We start from the raw sequence: 21,740 nt of genomic DNA on the forward strand, positions 1-21,740 counted from the left end.
CATAGCCACGTACCATCCCTTTTGCCACCAACCTTGACAGGTCTAGGAAATAGCATAACCTAGAGTTCTTCTCCGCATGCATGTAGTAATTGATAGGTTTTGTTACCACGTTTCTTTACTCCCACAGATATGTACTGCCCCCTATGTTGGATTGTTGCAATTGACCGTTAATGGGATGCGTACACATCTCCGGTTAATACACAAGACGAAGTAAAGAGAGGTGATAGTTTTTATGCACTTCTTAAGTTCTAGTCTATTGCACTCCAGACCCTGTCTCACTTTAATTAGTCATGCCATATACCTACCAATATGCATGCTATTCTGACACACCACTAGGGCCATATTTTCATGTGTTGTTTAAATAGCAGTTCCATTTTTCTGGCCTGTGTTCAGACTATATGATACCATTTACTACTGTTATGGAAATGTCGGTGATGACCTGTTTGACATCTGCTGTTGCCTATTGTTGGAAACTTAATAAAACTTTACTTTGAAAAAAAAAAAATAATAATAATCACCTACTGCTGTTTTAGACAAATACTGTTTAAAAAGTAGAGTAGCGTATTGTAATACCCTCATAAACGCACTAAGTATGTCAGGCAGAGAAGTGCCAGGACGTGCACAGAGGAGTGGCAGAGGCCTAAATACTTCAGACAGAGTTGGCAGCAGACTTGGGGCGAGTGGCAGCAGTAGTCGCAGCAAGAGGCCTGAGCTCCCGTTATCAGCCAGTGGTTGTGTCTCCACCAGCGACCCATCTGCCATCGTCGATTGGTTAACACGCTCATCCACATCATCACAAGTGACATCTGACACCCCCACTCAACAGTCGGTGAGATCCTCAGACACAACCCTCAGTTGGCATGGCCCGGGAGCAGTCCCTGTCCTCCCATTGCCTTTGTTCTATGCTGTTCCCTCTCCTAAAGAAGTATCTTATGCTGTGGGTTCAGCTCCACTATTTACTGAGGACGATCTAATAGAGGACAGTCAGCAGCTACTGGACAGCCAAGAAGGGGAGGAGACATGCACCGCTTGCTCCGTTAGGCGGCCAAGTAGTGATGCGGAGAGTGACGTGGGAGGCGGTGTTGCAAGTGTTCAGGGTCCTGAAGCAGACAATGTTGGGGAACCTGAGGAGTACATCAGTGACGTGCACACACCTGTTCATGATGATGAAGCCGATCACAATTGGAAGCCGGGTGGCGAACGGAGTCACACAGGGGAGGAACTGCTAAAGTTCATTCGTAAAGAAATCTGAGTATGGCATACGCCACGAAATCTGGAAATAGGAACCATGGTGACCGACAATGGGAAGCAACAAGGAAGTGTGAAACATGCGCCCTGCATGGCACACGTGTTGAATCTGGCTTTCAAGCACTTCCTCAAGTCTTCACCCCATTTGTAAAACATCCTGAAAATGGCAAGGAAACTGTGCATGCACTTCAGCCACTCGTACACCGCCAAGCACACCTTCCTTGAGCTGCAGCGTCAGAACGGTATCCCACAACATAGTCTTATTTGTGACGTTGCCACACGTTGGAATTCCACCCTCCATATGTTGGACAGACTATACGAATAAAGAAAAGTCATCACCGATTTCTTGATGATCCAAGCAGATAGGAGTACACCCCTGTGTAACTTCAATGTGAACCAGTGGCAGTTCATACATGACACCTGCCGTTTGCTGAGACCCTTTGAGGAAGCCACATTATTTGTAAGTCACTTGGATTACGCCATGAACGACGTAATTCCACTACTACATTTCCTACAACAAATGATTGAAACCATGGCTGGTCACGGCAATGGAGACGTTGCGCCTACATCTCAAGGCTACATGAGCCCTGTGGGGGCTGAACTGGAGGAGGAGGATGATGAGGGGCAGAGTGGAGCACAGTTTAGGTTGGATGAGATGGCCGGTGTTTCTAGTCATCGGACAGGAGAGGAGGAGCAGGAGCAGCCAGAGGAGCTGGAGGATTATGAGGAAGGCGAGACAGAGGATCCAGACACACCATGGCAGTATGCAGTGGAGATGGAGGCAGGTAGTCCCTCCAAGTTACTGGCGCAAATGGCACGATGCATGCTGAGTTGCTTGCGTAGTGACCCCCGAATTGTTAAAATTCGTCAGCGGAATGACTTCTGGATCTCCACCTTATTAGACCCTCGCTACCGTCTCAGAATGGGGCCTTTTTACACCCAATGAGAGGGAGGACAAACTGACCTACTACAGAGAGATTCTATGTAGTCAGTTGGCCGATGCCTATCGGCCACATCGTCCATCCACTCGTAGGTCTGACTCGGGGCCCTCTGCGCTCACCTTCCACTGCCATAGCTGCTGGGGAGGGGAGGGGTGGCAGGAGCAGGAGTCTACAGTTGCTGATGACTAGCTTTCTTCACCCGCATAGTGAAGCAACTCATCAGCAGCAGGTAGACATGGAGCAGGACCTGGATCCGATGCAGGTGGTGGCATACCTTGACATGACCATGCCAACAACCATTGATGATCCGCTGGACTTCTGGGCAGCCAAACTTGATTTATGGCCACAACTAGCAGAGTTTGCCCTGGAAAAGCTGTCCTGTCCGGCCAGTAGTGTGCCAACAGAGCGGGTGTTTAGTGCGGCCGGGGCCATAGTCACCCCAAGGCGAACTCGTCTGTCCACTAAAAATGTGGAGAGACTGATGTTTGTCAAGATGAATCAGGGATGGATCAGCCAGGATTTCCAGCCACCAATGCGAGATGCCTCAGAGTAGATTGACCATGCTGCTACACAACATTTTATGGTTGGTTATGAAACCCTCTTGGGTTATCAATTAGGGTTATGAAACCCTCTTTGGTACTGCCATTGCCTGCTCCTGGCTCATCCTGTGTCTTTCAGGAACTACTTGCCTCACTGATGCTTCTGGCCTTGGGCCTTTAATTTTTGGAAGTTTAGCAGTAGCTAAATTCATGCTTAATGCAAATGTCAACATTGATCTTTAAATGTAAGGGGTTATGGAACTCTCTTGGGTACTGCTAATGACTGCTCCTGACTCATCCTGTGTTTTTCAGGAACTTCTTGTCTCACTGACGCTTCTGGCCTTGGGCCTTTAATTTTTTGATGTTTAGCAGTAGCTAAATACATGCTTAATGCAAATTTCAACATTGATCTTTAAATGTAAGGGGTTTTGAAACCCTCTTTGGTACTGCGAATGACTGCTCCTGACTCATTCTGTGTCTTTCAGGAGCTACTTGCCTCCCTGATGCCTCAGGCCTTGGGCCTTAAATTTTTGGATGTTTAGCAGTAGCTAAATACATGCTTAATGCAATTTTCAACATTGATCTTTAAATGTAAGGGGTTATTAAACCCTCTTGGGTACTGCGAATGCCTGCTCCTGACTCATCCGGTGTCTTTCAGGAACTTCTTGCCTCACTGACGCTTCTGGCCTTGGGCCTTTAATTTTTGGAAGTTTAGCAGTAGCTAATACATGCTTAACCCCTTAAGGACCGGAGTTTTTTCAGTTTTTGCATTTTCATTTTTTGCTCCTTGCCTTTAAAAAATCATAACTCTTTCAATTTTGCGCCTAAAAATCCATATGATGGCTTATTTTATGCGCCACCAATTTTACTTTGTAATGACGTCAGTCATTTTGCCCAAAAATCTACGGTGAAACAGAAAAAAAAAATCATTGTGCGACAAAATTGAAAAAAAAAACGCCGTTTTGTAAATTTTGGGGGCTTCCGTTTCTACGTAGTACATTTTTCGGTAAAAATGACACCTTATCTTTATTCTGTAGGTCCATACGATTAAAATGATATGCTACTTATATAGGTTTGATTTTGTCGTACTAGTGGAAAAAATCATAACTACATGCAGGAAAATTAATACGTTTAAAATTGTCATCTTCTGATCCCTATAACTTTTTTATTTTTCCGTGTATGGGGCGGTATGAGGGCTCATTTTTTGCGCCGTGATCTGAAGTTTTTAACGGTACCATTTTTGCATTGATAGGACTTATTGATCGCTTTTTATTCATTTTTAAATGATATAAAAAGTGACCAAAAATGCACTATATTGGACTTTGGAATTTTTTTTGCGTGCACGCCATTGACCGAGCGGTTTAATTAATGATATATTTTTATAAGTCGGACATTTCCGCACGCAGTGATACCATATATGTTTATTTTTATTTACACTGTGTTTTTTTTTTATTGGAAAAGGGGGGTGATTCAAACTTTTAATAGGGGAGGAGTTAAATGATCTTTATTCACTTCTTTTTTTCACTTTTTTTTGCAGTGTTATAGGTCCCATAGGGACCTATAACACTGCACACACTGATCTTCATCATTGATCACTGGTTTATCATAAGAAACCAGTGATCAACGATTCTGCCACATGACTCCTCATGCCTGGATCTCAGGCACTGAGCAGTCATTCGGCGATCGGACAGCGAGGAGGCAGGTAGGGGCCCTCCCGCTGTCCTGTCAGCTGTTCGGGATGCCGCGATTTCCCGCGGCTATCCCGAACAGCCCGACTGAGCTAGTCGGCAACTTTCACTTTCACTTTTAGCCGCGCGGCTCAGCTCTGAGCGCGCAGCTAAAGGGTTAATAGCGTGCGGCGCCGCGATCGGCGCTGTGCGCTATTAGAGGCGGGTCCCGGCTTCACTATGACGCCGGGCCCGCCGTGATATGATGCGGGGTTACTGTGTAAACCCGCGTTATATCAGGAGAGCAGGACCAAGGACGTACCGGTACGTCCTTGGTCCTTAAGGGGTTAATGCAAATTTCAACAATGATCTTTAAATTCTCGGCGTTCTGCCAGGTCCTTCTCCTACCCCACCAGGGCCGATCCGAGGACCTCACTAAACCATCCAATCGGTAGTAGAGACATGCAGTGTGTACAAAGGGCAGGGACTTAATGAACCCGAGCTTATGACCCGCACTTAGTTGTGATTCTTCTTTCCTGGCAAATAATTGCAGTCCCTGATCCCTATCGCAAACGGGGTTCAGCGGGTTAAACACATGCTGGTCCGTTCAGTATTTTGCGCGTGCAGCCCAGGACATCTGAGGGCATAACACACGTGTTATTGCTAGATCTCGCAATTGATCTTGCAATGTAAGGGGTTATTGAAGCCTCTTGGGTACTGCTGATGCCTACTCCTGACTGTTCCTGTGTCTTTCTGGAACTACTTGACTTCATGATGCTTCTGGGCTTGGGCCTTCAATTTTAGGATTTTTGAAATACATACATACATGCTTAATTAAAATGTCAACATTTATGGTGCAATGTATTGGGTTACTAAACACTCTTGGGTAGTGTTTTTTTCAAATTATCTGATAATTATCACAGTAATAAACTTGAATCTTCCAGAATAATAACCATTACACCATTGATCGCTTGTTGCGTGTGATTTTTTTACGTAACATTTTCAAAAAGAATACGGAGAGGGATGAACTCTGCTTCTTTATTTCATAAAAAAATATTTTATAGAAGAATGTCTTTTGGTGGTCCAGCGTCCTGCATTATAGAGTCTTCTGGACTCTTGGATATGCGCTTGTTCTTAAACAAAAGTACAAAAAACAAAAATGGCTGGTCAGGGCTATGGAGATGTTGCGCCTACATCTTACGGCCACATGAGCCCTGTGGGTACTTGGGAGATTAGGTCGTTTGTACCCACAAATAAATACAAATTTAGATTTAAATTTCAAATAAAAAATCACACATTTCAATGGTCTCCTCATGCTGCAGCCAACTCCAGGCTGCATCATTCTGGTAATATATAGAGAGCATTCGCTGTCCTAAATTTTCGTAAAAAATTTTCGGCAAAAATGTTTGTCTCTTTTATTAGGGATTGTGAAGCTTTGGTGCGTACTCATGCATCAGCCAACTCCAGCCTGTGTCATTCAGGCAATATATAGGTAGCCCCCGCTGTCCAAAATATTCTTAACTTTTTTTATAAAAATGGTTGTTTTTTCTTTGGGATTCTGAAGCCCTGGTGTGTACTCAATGCTGCTTCCTGCTACACTCGATCAGCCTGTTGGTCCTGTGACAGTGTGCTACTCCGCCTCCACATCCTCCACTGTGTCTTAAACCTCCACTGCTCGGACAAGTCTCAGTGGCCCTTCAGCATACCATGTGTGCAGGGCACGGCGGTGTCACACTGTTCTTCACATGGTTTGCCTTGGCGAGAAGTCTTGGAAACAATGGCCGGTCAGGGTAATGGAGACGTTGCGCCTACATCTCACGGCCACATGAGCCCGGTGGGGGCTTATTGCATTTGGTCCTTCGTACCCACACAAAAAATGATGGTTCTTTTTCAAAAATTTCTAAAATTGTGGTTTTTTTGGGGGGAATTGTGAAGCCCTGCTGTGTACTCATGAATCAGCCAACTCCAGGCTGTGTCATTCAGGCAATATATACCTTACTGATGTTGCTGTGGGGGCTTGTTGGATTTGGTCCTTCGTACCCACACGATGGGGTCCGAGACACTCAAAGTTTGTTTTAATTTTCAAATAAAAAAAATTATGGCACTGCTGGGCCTGGGTCTGGTAATTTCAAATTTTCTCTTAGGTAGCACCAGCTATCCAAAATCTTTTTCAAAAATTGTTGTGTTATTGGGGGGGATTGTGAAGCCCTGCTGTGTACTTGTGCATCAGCCAACTCCAGGCTGTGTCATTCAGGCAATATATGGGTTATTGATGCCGCTGTGGGGCCTGGGTCTGTGAATTTCAAATTTTCTCATAGGTAACACCCACTATCCCAAATTTTTTTCAAAAATTTCTAAAATTGTGTTGTTTTTTGGGGGGAATTGTGAAGCCCTGCTGTGTACTCGTGCATCAGTCAACTCCAGGCTGTGTCATTCAGGCAATATATGGTTTACTGATGCCGCTGTTGGGCCTGGGTCTGGGAATTTAAAATTTTCTCATAGGTAGCACCCGCTATCCAAAATCTTTGGTTTAAATTTCTTAATTCATCTTTTAATCTTAGGGATTGTGAAGGTCTAGTGCCTACTAATGCTGCTGGCAACTCCGGGCTGTGCCATTCATCCACTATATGGTCTCCTCATGCTGCCAACACCTCCACGCTGTGCCATTCAGCCACTATATGGTCTCCTCATGCTGCCAACACCCCCATGCTGTGTCATTCAGCCACTATATGGTCTCCTCATGCTGCCAACATGTCCATGCTGTGTCATTCAGCCACTATATGGTGTCCTCATGCTGCCAACACCTCCTCATTGTGCCATTCAGTCACTATATGGTCTCCTCATGCTGCCAACACCTCCTCATTGTGCCATTCAGTCACTATATGGTCTCCTCATGCTGCCAACACCTCCACGCTGTGCCATTCAGCCACTAAATGGTCTCCTCATGCTGCCAACACCTCCACGCTATGTCATTCAGTCACTATATGGTCTCCTGACACTGATGCCACCACCAGGCTCTGTCATTGTACTGCTGTGCGGCAGTGATTCTAAAAGCAATGCCGGTAAACTGCTGAATAACAGTATTATTTCACTACCCCAGCACACTCCATATGCATTTTTGAACACATCAAAGTGTTCTATACCCCTATAGAGGCTGTATGTAGGCTAGAAATAGCCTTTTTTTTTTTTTAGATTTGCCGCAAAAAAATTTGGATCGAAACAAACTTTTTCGGAAAATTCGGCGAATCGGCCAAATCAAATTTTTGAAAAGTTCGCTCATCTCTAGATATTGCTTTTTTCAAGTTCTATAAAAATATTATTACGTGTAGCAGTCTATTCAGCAACAAAATTGTGTGAAGTATGTAGAAATAGCATTTTAGACAAAACTGCTGCTACTCCCATTCACACATCGATGATTGACAGATTTCTCCTTAAAGGGGATCAGAAAAACATACTTAATTTATTCCAAAAACTGCACCACACCTGGCCTTAGGTTATGTGTGGTATTACATCTTGGCTCTGTCCACTGCAATGAAACTAAGCCGCCAGATCAACTAAGAACAGATGTGGTGCTGTTTCTTGAAGAAAGCAGCTATGTTTCCTAATCCTGGATAGCTCCTTCAAGTCCAGTGATATAAAGAAATCTGTTAATCATTAGTGGGTAGGGATCAGTAGTAAATCTTCTCTGGCCACCCACTGCCTGCCTTCAGGTGTAGGATATCCTAATCTACAGTACATTATGGTGTAAGGGACAGACCACTGAAAACAACATGTCTGTCCCTACGTTATGCTGCAGTCAGATAGGAAAGTGACAGGTTCACTTTCAACCAATTGTATTATTTTCAGACATACAAACAAACTGCTTTCCTATTTATGCCTATGTTATTAAAAATAGATTTTCAACAAAACCAATTTAAATAATTTAGTCATATTAGCAATGGTTTGAAAGATTCAGATATGCATTGAAAGCTTACGAACATATAGAGAAGAGTCTGCTATCTATAGGATCAAGCAGAAGTCCTTCATTTAAAAGGCAAATCAGATGATACTATATATATATATATATATATATATATATATATATATATATATATATATATATAAAATCACTATTATACACAAAGGAATCTACAAACTATAAACCGAGGTGATAAAATAAAAAAATAGCTACTTATGTGTGTAAACCCAGCCATCAATAACAAGTGATGGTCAGTATCATCTTTTGTCCAAATCTCAGACAAACATGTAAATTACAGTAATACTTCATGAAGAAGGTGGAGCAAAGACAACTGCTACTCCCCCATCCTCCATTTCTGTACTTTACAATGTGTAACAGTACAGTACACTGATCCCTCAAAGTACAATTGTCTCATGCTACAATTTTAAGCACACAATGGTCTTTTCTAAACCATTTATTCAACATACAGTGACACAGACATTGGTGATCTGTGCTTTACTGGGAGATACAGCATATCAGCATGGTGAAACACTTTTATCATTGAAGTTCAGGAAATTGGCTCTCTAGTAGTACCTCTAAAGTTCATGTCCTGTGCCTGGATAAGCTGTTTCGTTGGACACCAAATGTGTGGGGCTCCATATTACATTTCTGGTACACTATATATACTGTACCGGGCCCCAGAGAAGCCCTGATCTCTTTACAGCTTCCACCAGGTCTTTCTGAATTTTATATTTAGGGACTTAAAGGGGTACTCCACCCCTATCACGAGCATAGGGGATAAGATGTCTGATCACGGGGGGTCCCAGTGGCTGGGACACCGGCTTTGGGGCTTCCATGTTCGTGACATCACCACAGCCGTGCCCCCTCCATTCATGTCTGTGGGAAGGGGTGTGACAATGCCCCCTCCAGTAGGCATGAATGGAGGGCACGCAATGGAGGGCACACGAGTTTGTTCTGTGCACCTGATTACTGGGGTGCTGTGCTGGAGATCACCGGGTGTCCCAACGGTGGAACCGCCTCAATCAGACATCTTATCCCCTAGCCTTTGGATAGGGGATAAGATGTCTAGGGGCGGAGTACCCCCTAATATCTAAATGAGTTAGTTTTAAGATTAATTACTAGTGTTCTTCATAGTCATGTTTTCTAATTATAATAGCTTTAATTTATAATGGTTATCCCAGAACTAATTAATATTGTAACTATGGGAACACAGTACTTGAATTTCTTTCAACAGAAGTTATGATACAGTTTAGGAAATTGTTTACTGTAATGGTGATTTTCAGGACTGACAATGATACATTCAAAAGGAGCTCAATGAGATGCAATGGTAACACACACACACACAAAAAAAAAAATTCAAATTTAAGTTTGCCTTCTTATGTATCTTTTCCAACAGATCACTATATACAGTATCATTGTTTTATAAGGGCAATGTAGGAGGAAGTCTGTTTACCTAGTTATAATGTGTTATTTAGGTTTTGTTTACACTGCAATGCAATATTATGCATCAATTACCAAAAACTGCAGATGTAACAAGCACCTGCTACCTATGCCAGCCATTGCCATCAACTTAAATCACAAGAAATGCTTAATTGGGTTCTCTCATTAAACATAACTTTTTTCATTAAATAGATTATGCATAAATAAAAAAATATTCTAATATATGTCATTTAAAAAAATCTCTCTTTCACCCTTTTATTTACAGTTGAAATACTGGCCACTAGGTGTCACCCTACATGGTCCAGGAATCATTCCCCTTCCCCCCCCCCCTCCCTTTGGGCACATACGGACCACTGCTGGCCGGGCAGCATGGTCCAACATGGTCCGGAATACGCGTCTTCAGCTCGCTTTCTGCCTGTATATGAAACAGGCAGAGAGCTAGCACAGTGCTCGTGCACCCGCGGCATGCGTAATTAAAATATCCCCACCCCCTGAATCTCCCCCTTCTCATTGCAGGGCACGGCAGGGCACGACAGCTCAGTCCTCCGACGTTCCTCCTCTCAATATGGCACTTGTATAGCCAAACAGAGAGGAGGAGACTGAGAGGTTGCCGTCCTGCACGAGCACTCCCGAGAGGGAGTGCAGCATACAGGAAGAGGGCGGAAGCCGGCCCTGGCAGGCCTCAGAGGATGTTGCTCCTGCTGGGCCCGCCCACTTCCTGACCTCGCACACAGCTCAACACTGAGCTACCGAAGATGCTATTAAAAAGGTATTTAAATGGGGTTTTACATAAAAATAAATGCAGGGATAGAAATAGTTAGTGTCAGGGACAGATGGGGAGGGGGATTAGGGAAAGTTTAGTTGATGATAGCTATTCTTGTGAAGTGAAAAGTAGTAATTTGTATGACAGCTTGTGCCATTTGTAAACTAGCTTTTAGTAGATTCTATGGAGTAATGCTCATTGTTGGCAATAATTCTAATGCTAATTCGTGCAATTGTGCAATATTTTCTATTAAAATACTCAACTAGTGCATAGTACAAAAAGTTACAAAGGTATCTGAACAAAATACATTGGTGAACTACAAACTACAGACAGCATGAAACATAGTCAGGATTCCTTATCACAATGTTGGACATAAGACTCTTTGAATGGCTGCTCTGTTTAATAAGTTTAGCCAAGTTATAGAGGTGGTCCCCAGCAAATTAAAGGGGTACTCCGATGGAAAACTTTTTTTTAAATCAACTGGTGCCAAAAAGTTAAACAGATTTGTAAATTACTTCTATTGAAAAATCTTAAAGGGGTACTCTGGCCCTGATACATCTTATCCCATATCTTATCCCGCTGGGGACCCCCACAATCTGTCATTGCGCACTCACCTTTGTGAGCTCTCTGCATCACTGGAGGCTCTGAGTGTGTAGTGTGATGACCACAGAGCCGGAGTATTGTAACGTCACGACTCTGCCCCTGTCTGATGTCACGCCCGCTCCCTCAATACAAGTCTATGGGAGGGGGCTCACAAAGGTGGGTGTGCAATGACAAATTGCAGGGTCCCCAGCAGCGGGATCGTAATTCAGGGACAATCAAACACAAATGTGTAAGAAAAAAGTACCAAAGGCACTGTGTTTATTTCCAATAACGTGTTTCGGAGGGTTAAAGAGGTACTCTGCCCCTAGAAATCTTATCCCCTATTCAAAGGATAGGGGATAAGATGTCAGATCGCCGCGGTCCCGCTGCTGGGGAGCCCCGGGATTGCCGCTGTGGCACCGCACTATCATTACAGCACAGAGCGAGTTCGCTCTGTGCATAATGACGGGCGATACAGGGGACAGAGCATGTCTAGGGGCGGAGTACCCCTTTAATCCTCTTCCCTCAGATTGGCATGATGTCAAACTGAGGAAGGAGGATTGATCCTCCGAAACGCATCACTGTAAATAAACACAGTGCCTTTGGCACTTTTTTCTTACACATTTGTGTTTGATTGTCCTGGAATTAGGAATAAGGTTTCTTTTTTCTGCTGCTCCTTTCATCGCTACATGGGAGAAGATTTGATCCTCTTCTTTTGGAACCTGGGCTTTGCAGTTCGTTCTTGGCTCCATGATAAGTACCCCTGAGGAGTGATATGCTTGTTTTACTGTCTATTTGGTGAGCGGCCATCTTGAAGAGATGACGCCTTCTCAGTCCCTCCTGGGACTTTGGTGTCTTGGTTAATACACAAGGTGCTGACCTCTCACCCCTTTTTTCTTTTTTTCACAAGTTCCTGACATGGACAGAGGTGTCAGAAGAAAGCACTGTGGACAGACAGAAAATAAATCCAAAAAGAAAAGAACTTCCTCTCTAGTATACAGCCGCTAATAAGTACTGGAAGGATTAAGATTTTTTTAAGACAAGCAATTTACAAATCTGTTCAACTTTTTGGCACCAGTAGATTTAAAAAAAAAGTTTTCCACCTGAGTAAAATGATAGATCAATCTCTTTATAGATCTATCAATTAAGGCAGGGGTGGGCAAAAAAAACCCTCTAGCATCTGATAAGGGAAGTCAGTATAGTCTGCATACAGCAACAGACACTGAGAAAGCAAAGGAACGCTTAAAGGGGAACTCTGGTACATAACCACTGGGACTCCCCTGAATCTCCTGCCTGGAGCCCCAGCTCTCCTCATGCACAGTGTGATCTCTGCTCCGTGCAAGAAGACTGTTGATCCCTGCACAAACCTGGGGTCAACACCCCTACCCCACTCCCTTCCATGCATCTCTATGGGCGAGCTAGAAATACACGAGCGCTGTATCTCCGGCTCTCACATAGAGATGCAAGTAGGGGGCTTGTCGGCCATGGCCGCTCCAAGCAAGAGAAGAGCTGATATTCTTAACACAAATGTGCAGAACAACGAAGCAGCGGGCAGGAGATCACACGGGTCAAAGGCTAAGTTTCCACTTGGTTTTTTCTGGCAGTTTTTGGAATACTGCCACTGCAGTTTATGAGCCAAAGTCAGAAGTGGATCCATAAAGGAGGAGAAGTGTAAGCCCTTCATTTATATGTCCCATTCCTTTTGAATACATTTCTGGCATTGGCTCAAAAACTGCAGTGGCAGTATTCCAAAAACTGCCAGAAAAAAAAAACAAGTGGAAACTTAGCCTAAGCGGTCTGACCTCCCATGATCAGACACATCCTCTGTCCTGTAAATAGGGGATAAGATGTTATATACTGGAGTTCCCCTTTAAGAATGCCAACAAGGTAAAGCACAAAAATTGAAAAACACATGGCTACATTCTTCTGAAAATTGTGTCACACTTGTCCATGAAGTGTTTCTAGTTTTGCAGCTTCACTTCATTTAAGTGAATAGGGCTGAGCTGCAATACCAAATGCAACCTGTGGATAGGGATGGTGCTGTTTCTGGAGAAAGAATCCATGTTTTTCTAAGCCTGGACCACCTCTATTATCTGGAATTGAAGGTAGAGAACAGACATTGTTCATATGATGTGCTAAACATGAGGTGATGTTAACAACATCTTCCTACAGCATCAATACTAACCAGGTCATCACTGAAATAAGTGGTAAGGAACTAACATGGTGGCTATGGTTGTCATCTATCCGTGTTCATCAGCTTCAGGGCAAACCTCTGCAACACATTATATTTTTTATGGCTAACAAACAGTGGTTCTATTATGTTCCTATTGGGAAATATATCTTATATAAAAATATATAATAATGAATAAATAAATATATAAATTACGATTGTGAAATGTATTAATTGGAAATAAATAAATGTGTCATCTGCACTCTACTCTTATAGAGGACTTTGGACTAAATCTACTACTTTAGTTTTTCTTATATTGTTAGCACATTGTATGAGTAAAAGGAAATGCAATATTAATAAATATTTTGCTGGGCTATAAATATAAAACATTGTACCCGCCTAAAATATTACAGGTTGAGTGTGTATATCAGTGTTTTCCATACAGTGTGTCTACAGCTGTTGCAAAACTACAACTCCCAGCATACCCGGACAGCCTTCGGCTGTCCGGGCATGCTGGGAGTTTAGTTTTGCAACAGCTGGAGGCATGCTGTTTGGAAAACACTACATTACAAAGGAGTTAAAGTCATTATAATAGTCGTACATGGATTACTGCACACTAGATGGCGCCAGAAAGCTAGTATACCAGTCCCAGATTCAGGATAGAAGTCTACTAGCCTGTAAAGTTAGAAGCTGCTGGTTTGTTAGGCTTTCAGTCAGGGTGAAATTAGGAATGAAATGCAACACTCACGGCACATACAGCAGCCCAGTTTTATGAGAGCGCAAAGTAATAATAAATAGAATCTATCATAAAAAAAAAAAAGGGTCCATGGAATTTTTCCACTGAACATTTTTGATGCTATTCCTGATCTAGAGCGACAATGAAGTGGTGAGGCGGTACCATGTAGTATCTGCAGCCTGGAACAATCCTAGACATTACAAGAAAATAATAATAATTATATATATATATATATATATATATATATATATATATATATATATATAAATATATATATATATTGCCATAAAACCATAAAACTCCTTGAATGCGCACATAATTCTGCTTTGAATGCACGCTATATGAAATCAGGGTCGAAGAGAATAAAAAGTCCTACAGACATGATTATGTTTTTACCTTGAAAGCTGGATTCAATGCTAAGCATCATGAATTAAAATGATACATATTGAAACTATTTATTTAAATGGCCACTGTCAGCATTAAAAAACAAAAAAAAACTTTTTTTTATATGTTGTACATAGTGGCAAAATATTAACCTGTCTAATATACTTCATAAAAACATGTTATCTCCTTTTTAATGGTAATCAGGGATTCTAAAAAAAAAAGACCACTAGGAGTCACTATACCATCTAGAAAATGATCCTCTCCGGCTGCAGCATCAGCTTTATCCCAACGTAAGCACAGGCCGGGACAAAGTCCAGTAAGTGAGGGTGGAACTAGCACTCCTCTGTGCTCACTCCTGTCCTATCAGACTGCAGCATGAAAACAGAGAGGAGGGGGTTACACAACAACCTGCTGTGATTGGATGAAGAGACCCAGCACAGCAGACTCAGGGAGGAAGTGAATGCGTGGTGAGGCAGGGCACGCTCAGTGCTTGCCTTGAACATGCCCCTTCCAGAGCAGTGGTTGTCAGAATGAGTGAGCAGCAGAATGGAGGGATTTGTCAGTCAAATTCAGAAGCTAGACACATAATAAAAACATGTTAAGAATCTGCATGACTTAGTGAGTGATGTATATAATCATTTATATATATATATATATATATATATATATATATATATATATATATATATCAAGGCTCACCAGAAGATACATTTTCCATTAGGCCTAATTTGTACTTTTGTATAGTTGAGTCTGTATTCTTAACATTCATTACAAAACATTGCTTATACATTGAAAAAGTGTATTCATTTATTATGCATGTTTTAATGCACGCGGCATTCTTTTCAATACCCGTCTAAAAATAGATCCAATGCAGAATGACTTATGGAACAAATTGTTTCATCTAATGAATGTGATATTAGCAGGATCATTGCAGAATACATGTTTTATTGGATACATGTAGCATTCTGTAATACAGAGACTAGTGGAATAAACTGCCTGTATTATAGTTATTCATAGCAGTCAGAGCAGCAGCCACATTTTGTACTTACAGAAATACTGCTATTTTCTTGCTTATTTGCAGTGGCAAGAGGAAGTGAAGAAAAATATATATATATATATATATCTACCTCTTTTTATATGTTATAATAACATATGTATTGCACACCATATTACTGCATGTGAATTAGTTGAATTAGTTGAAAGGTCAACTTTTTTAATGGTTGCCTAGGTTTATGACTTAAGTAGTTCAGCTTCATCTTGCTGGTCGCACATGCTCTAGTTGTTATATTAGTAAGAGCTCAGCATTCATATCTTAACCTGCTTTGGTAAAATGAGACTTCTGACTGGTTGCTATATGCGACAAAGATGGATTTGGTACATAAGGCACTGAGCAGAAGACAGTGAAATACGAGGAAAACAGCCTGGAGTAGATAGCAATGCATGGTTGGAACCGTAGTCTGCTACCCTCATGAGATGCTGCTGAAGCCCTACTCACTCAGGCACATAGAGCACATAGGGAGCAACATGTATCAAAAAGGTAATGATACATATTTAAGATATAGGATTAGTGATCTACTGTTGATCTGTGTACAGCGACCGCTGACCCTTGGAATACTCCTTTAAATGGAAGACAGTTCTGGGTAATGTCAGACTGTGTTGTGAAATCATGTATAGTTGCTCATACAACATCATGATGCTTGACGGCGTTTGGGCCCAATGCAGGTATACTTTGAGCTGAAAAGGAGTTTCAGGGTACTCTTCACCATATGGTCCCGGACCTTACCACCTGTACATTACCTGTCTATTTTCTATCACTAGTATCCTCACAAACAACAGAGTTAGGCTTTGTTTACACTATATTTTTCAACTACAGTTCCCGCATACGTTTTCATTAGTGAAAATGTATGAAACGGTATTGAAAACCGTATACATAGGCAAAGCATTGCAAACCGTATGCATCCTGATGCATACGGTTGCGTACGGTTTGCTTCCAATACGGTTTTTAACAGTACTCCAGTGTTCAACCACGGTTTTGACTCCAGTTTTAAAACCGTATTGCAACCGCATACCTTTTTTTTTTAACATGGACGTCAATGGGAAACTCACATGTATACGGTTTCATACGGCAAAACCGTATGCGTTTTTTCTTTGCACATGCGCATTTGCATCCTAAAGTCCCAACCAAATACCCCTCCCATTAAAAATGGACAGAATTTTCAAAAACGTACGTTTTTTTTTTTATAAAAACGGACGGAACAGTATGCACTTTTAAAAAAAAGTATACTGTTTAAAAACGCATACGGTTTACTTTTTCCCATACTGTTCCATCCGTTTTTTCCCCATATGGTTTTTGATAGAAAACGTATGTGGGAACCGTAGTTGAAAAACGTAGTGTGAACCCAGCCTTATCCTCAAGAATGCCAGGTTTCCTCAAAAGAGCACATCAAAACTCCCCCATGTGGCACCCCTCCCGAACAAAAAAGACTTCCTCTTAAACAGCCCCATTAGATACAACCTCTTTTAAAACATGCCCACCAGGGTGTTCAGTTGATCACCCGGGTCATGTTCATGGTATTCCCTGAAAAACGGCTGATTTTGCCTGGGGAAAGTGCGACCAACCAGGAATTCTCTTACCATGGCCACTCATAGTGAAATTTCCATTCACTGCTTATAGACATTGCGATCTAGCACATGTCTTGAGAGGAAGCCATAGCTAGGCAGTGATGATGATAGGCAACAATAACAACTCCTCTCTTCCAGCCGTAAGGATCATCCATCAGATATTCACGAGTGACTTTTATGGCTATAAGTCACATTGTAGCCAACGTGGTAATAATGAGCTCATGTGAATGGGTGGCTAAAATGCTTCCATGCTGATTTCTATGATTACATTGAAATATTTGACATATGTATAATACCTTTTATAATCATTCTCTTTCTCAGTATGAAGTCATTGACCTTTGATGTAACTTTTGGTTTATAATGGACTTGATGAGAGACACATAGACCACATATAAAGAAAATGTACCTGAATACATATCTAACATGCACAATTATTGGACACAGACTATCGGTCATTTGGAGACCCTACTATTGAATGTCTGTATGTCTACATCTACACGTATATCCCAATATAGAACAGAGAGAGCGCTTTCACAGGGATGTATCTGGACAGTGTGATCCCACTTTCTGATACAAAAGACAGGTAAGAGCAGTGTATTGAGCCATCAGTGTACACATTGTGCATGTTTGGGCTGGTGCTGGAAGCCCAATAACCAAATATTCACAGCACGGTGCTTATAAAAAACCCTTTTCATACATCACACAGAAGAACAGTTGTTTGTGGGCCCAAACCTCTCCCCTCCCACCCTCACGTCTCTTCCCATCTGGGGACGCTTGTCTGTTTGAAATATATGGAGGCCATAGTGAAACACGGGCAGTCGTAATGAAAGCGAGGATTGACGACTACTGTTTAGATGCAGCTCTGGGCTGAGATTCAAATGCAGCTCTGAAGTATGGTCTGTGACTGAGCTCCTGTGGGGAGCAGGGGCACAATCTCATCAAGGAGATCTCTGTAACCCGCTGACGCCAGCAGCACTCAAGGGCTGGAGAAACCTTCCAAGCAGAATACACAGATGTGACCATTATACATGAAGCTCTGCGTAAACCAAGATGCTTTATTTCTCAATACATCTATGAGGCGCTTCTTTTTTTTTTCTTTTTTTTCTAAAGAACCCTGGCTGCACGTCAGCACCATGTAGGCAGCTTTTTTGCAGATGCCAATAAAGGCCCATGTTTTGGAGCAGCAGGGGTGTAAAACTTTATTTTTCTTAAACAATAAGCAATTAGGCTGAACAAACTGTTTATCATGTCCTTCTGCATACCTGCAGACTCTCCTGGGCTCTGCAATCTGCTTCTTATTCCTGTGTTTGACAGGCCGGTAAAACAGAATTTATTATTAAGGTAGTGCTGCCATGTTGGGCTTTAAAAAAGTGTTTCTTAAAGTTCTGTCAGACTACAAATGCCAATCTATACTGCCAATTAGGATGCCCTTACATCCTGCTGAGTTCTTCAAACAACATAGAGCTACCTGATGTTGTAGATTAGGCATGTTGGTGTTTCTAGATCTGGTCAAGAGCTCCTATTGTTCAGGCTGATGTATTGAAGTCAGAGCAGAGATTGTATAAAAAAAAAATGTTTTCTCCCTTTTTAGAGCCACTCCTGTCTTCAGAATTAGATTAGAAAGCAACCCTTTCACACAAACCTAAATGCAACATATCTTTAATATTTTGTTCTATGGATGAACCTAACCCTGTTTTGAGGCCCACAACGATTCCTGCTGTAACCATTTCCTGAGGTAGACTGTTCCATACCCTTGCTTGCTACCACTAATAATCCTATTCTCCATTATGTATTCCTGCCCCTTATGAGCCCCTTACATAGTGTTAACACAATGGAGGTTATGGTTACTGGTCTATAATTACCTGGGGAAGATCTAGAGCCCTTTTTGAAGATTGGCACCACATTCGCCTTGCACCAGTCCCTCGGCACAATACCAGACACCAGAGAATATCTAAATATCATGAACAAGGCTACAGAAATAACTGAAGCTCTTGGGTGTAATATGTCTGGCCCCGGAGCCTTGCTTACATTTATTTTATTTTATTTACCTTGGATCCTATCTACATTAAGTCAGTTCAGTACATTGCAGTAGCTCTGCCTTCTCTTGATTACCAGTGACAACCTCCCAATTATCATTATTTAGGAGAACTATATGCTCTTTTTTTTTCGGTTGCATTTAGATTTTTTTTTTTTTATAAATTGGAATTTGCTTTGCCTTTTTTTTCCACCTGCCTATTATTTATGAATTTCTGCTGCTTTTATCACTCCTTTACAGATTTTAAGTTCTTTGTAATTTTTAAAGGCTAAAGCTGACTCCTCTATTTGTATTTTTTAAATGCTATTTTTTTGTTGTTGTTTATTGTTATTTTAACATCAGTTGTCAGCCATGTAGGATTTAGATTTAATCATTTATATGTGTTTCCCATAGGGAGAAATTAAGCTGTATAGTTATTCAGTATTGAATTATAATTGTCCCATTTACCGTCTGTATTTGAGAACACCCCCTCCCAGCCTATGTCCTGAAGTGCAGCTCTTAGCCCAGGGAAATTTGCCTTTTAAAAAAATCATATGTTCTTGCCCTCCCAACCTGTCTTTGTTTTCTACACTTTAAGCAAAAGGTAACTATATTGTAATCACTATTACCAAGGTTTTCACACAGTTACATTCCGAACCAGCTCTGCCACACACTGGACCCAGGTGCTTCCTAGGCCTGACACGTAAGGCTGCTGCTCAAGAAGACGCTCGCTGCAGGCCTGGATCAGGACACCAGAGGCATTGCTGGAGGGCAGGAGGTGAGTAAAGGTTTGTTTTGTTATATACTACAGAACAGATATGCCAGTGATTCCCAACCTCTCCGGGGTACTGCAACGTTCTGGCAATTTTTTTTAAACCCCTTAAGGACTCAGCCCATTTTGGCCTTAAGGACTCAGACAATTTAATTTTTACGTTTTCATTTTTTCCTCCTCGCCTTCTAAAAATCATAACTCTTTTATATTTTCATCCACAGACTAGTATGAGGGCTTGTTTTTTGCGCGACCAGTTGTCCTTTGTAATGACATAACTCATTATATCATAAAATGTATGGCGCAACCAAAAAACACTATTTTTGTGGGGAAATTAAAACGAAAAACGCAATTTTGCTAATTTTGGAAGGTTTCGTTTTCACGCCGTACAATTTATGGTAAAAATGACATGTGTTCTTTATTCTGAGGGTCAATACGATTAAAATGATACCCATTATTACATACTTTTATATTATTGTTGCGCTTGAAAAAAATCACAAACTTTTTAACCAAATTAGTACGTTTATAATCCCTTTATTTTGATGACCTATAACTTTTTTATTTTTCTGTATAAGCGGCGGTATGGGGGCTCATTTTTTGCGCCATGATCTGTACTTTTTTTTGATACCACATTTGCATATAAAAAACTTTTAATACATTTTTTATAATTTTTTTAAATAAAATGTATTAAAAAAGTAGGAATTTTGGACTTTTTTTTTGTTTTTTCGTTCACGCCGTTAACCATACGGGATCATTAACATTTTATTTTAATATTTAGGACATTTACGCACGCGGCGATACCAAATATGTCTATAAAAAAAAATTACGCTTTTTGGGGGTAAAATAGGAAAAAACGGACGTTTTACTTTTTTATTGGGGGAGGGGATTTTTCACTTTTTTTTTACTTTTACATTTTTTTACATTTTTTTTTACACTTGAATAGTCCCCATAGGGGACTATTCATAGCAATACCATGATTGCTAATACTGATCTGTTCTATGTATAGGACATAGAACAGATCAGTGTTTTCGGTGATCTTCTGCTCTGGTCTGCTCGATCACAGACCAGAGCAGGAGACACCGGGAGCCGGACGGAGGAAGGAGAAGGGACCTCCGTGCGGCGTTATGAATGATCGGATCCCCGCAGCAGCGCTGCGGGCGATCCGATCATTCATTCAAATCGCGCACTACCGCAGATGCCGGGATCTGTATTGATCCCGGCACCTGAGGGGTTAATGGCGGACGCCCGCGAGATCGCGGGCGTCGGCCATTGCCGGCGGGTCCCTGGCTGCGATCAGCAGCCGGGATCAGCCGCGCATGACACGGGCATTGTTCCGATGCCCGCGGTTATGCTTAGGACGTAAATGTACGTCCTGGTGCGTTAAGTACCACCGCACCAGGACGTACATTTACGTCCTGCGTCCTTAAGGGGTCAAATCTCCTGGCCCGGCCTGTGCGCCTGTGAATCACAATGGTGCAAGGGGAAAGGAAAGGGAAGCCTGTGTGCGCATTGCTTGTACGTGCGCACAGCTTCCCCCTCCCCTGCAGCCCCGTGAGTGAGTCACAGGCGTGCAGGCCGGGAAGGGGATATGTGTAATGGGGATGGTGCGCCGGCCATCCTCCCAGGAACATCTTCCGGGCCCTAGGACCAATCTCCCGGCCCCAGTACCATCCTCCCGGCCTCTGTACCATAATCCCGGTCCCAGAACCATCCTCGCGGCCCCAGGACCATCTTCCTGGCCCTAGGACCATCTTCCTGGCCTCCTGCAGAAGGACACTGAAAAACAGCTCAGCTTAAATAAGGTACTGCACCCTCTTCCCTCTGTTACCCCCTTTCACCCTTGTCTACTTTCCTGTCATCCATGTTCACCTTGTCCGTCCTTGTCACCCATGTTTACCACCCCTCTG

Source organism: Hyla sarda, chromosome 4 (assembly GCF_029499605.1).
Source record: "Hyla sarda isolate aHylSar1 chromosome 4, aHylSar1.hap1, whole genome shotgun sequence".
In the NCBI taxonomy this organism is placed as follows: domain Eukaryota; kingdom Metazoa; phylum Chordata; class Amphibia; order Anura; family Hylidae; genus Hyla; species Hyla sarda.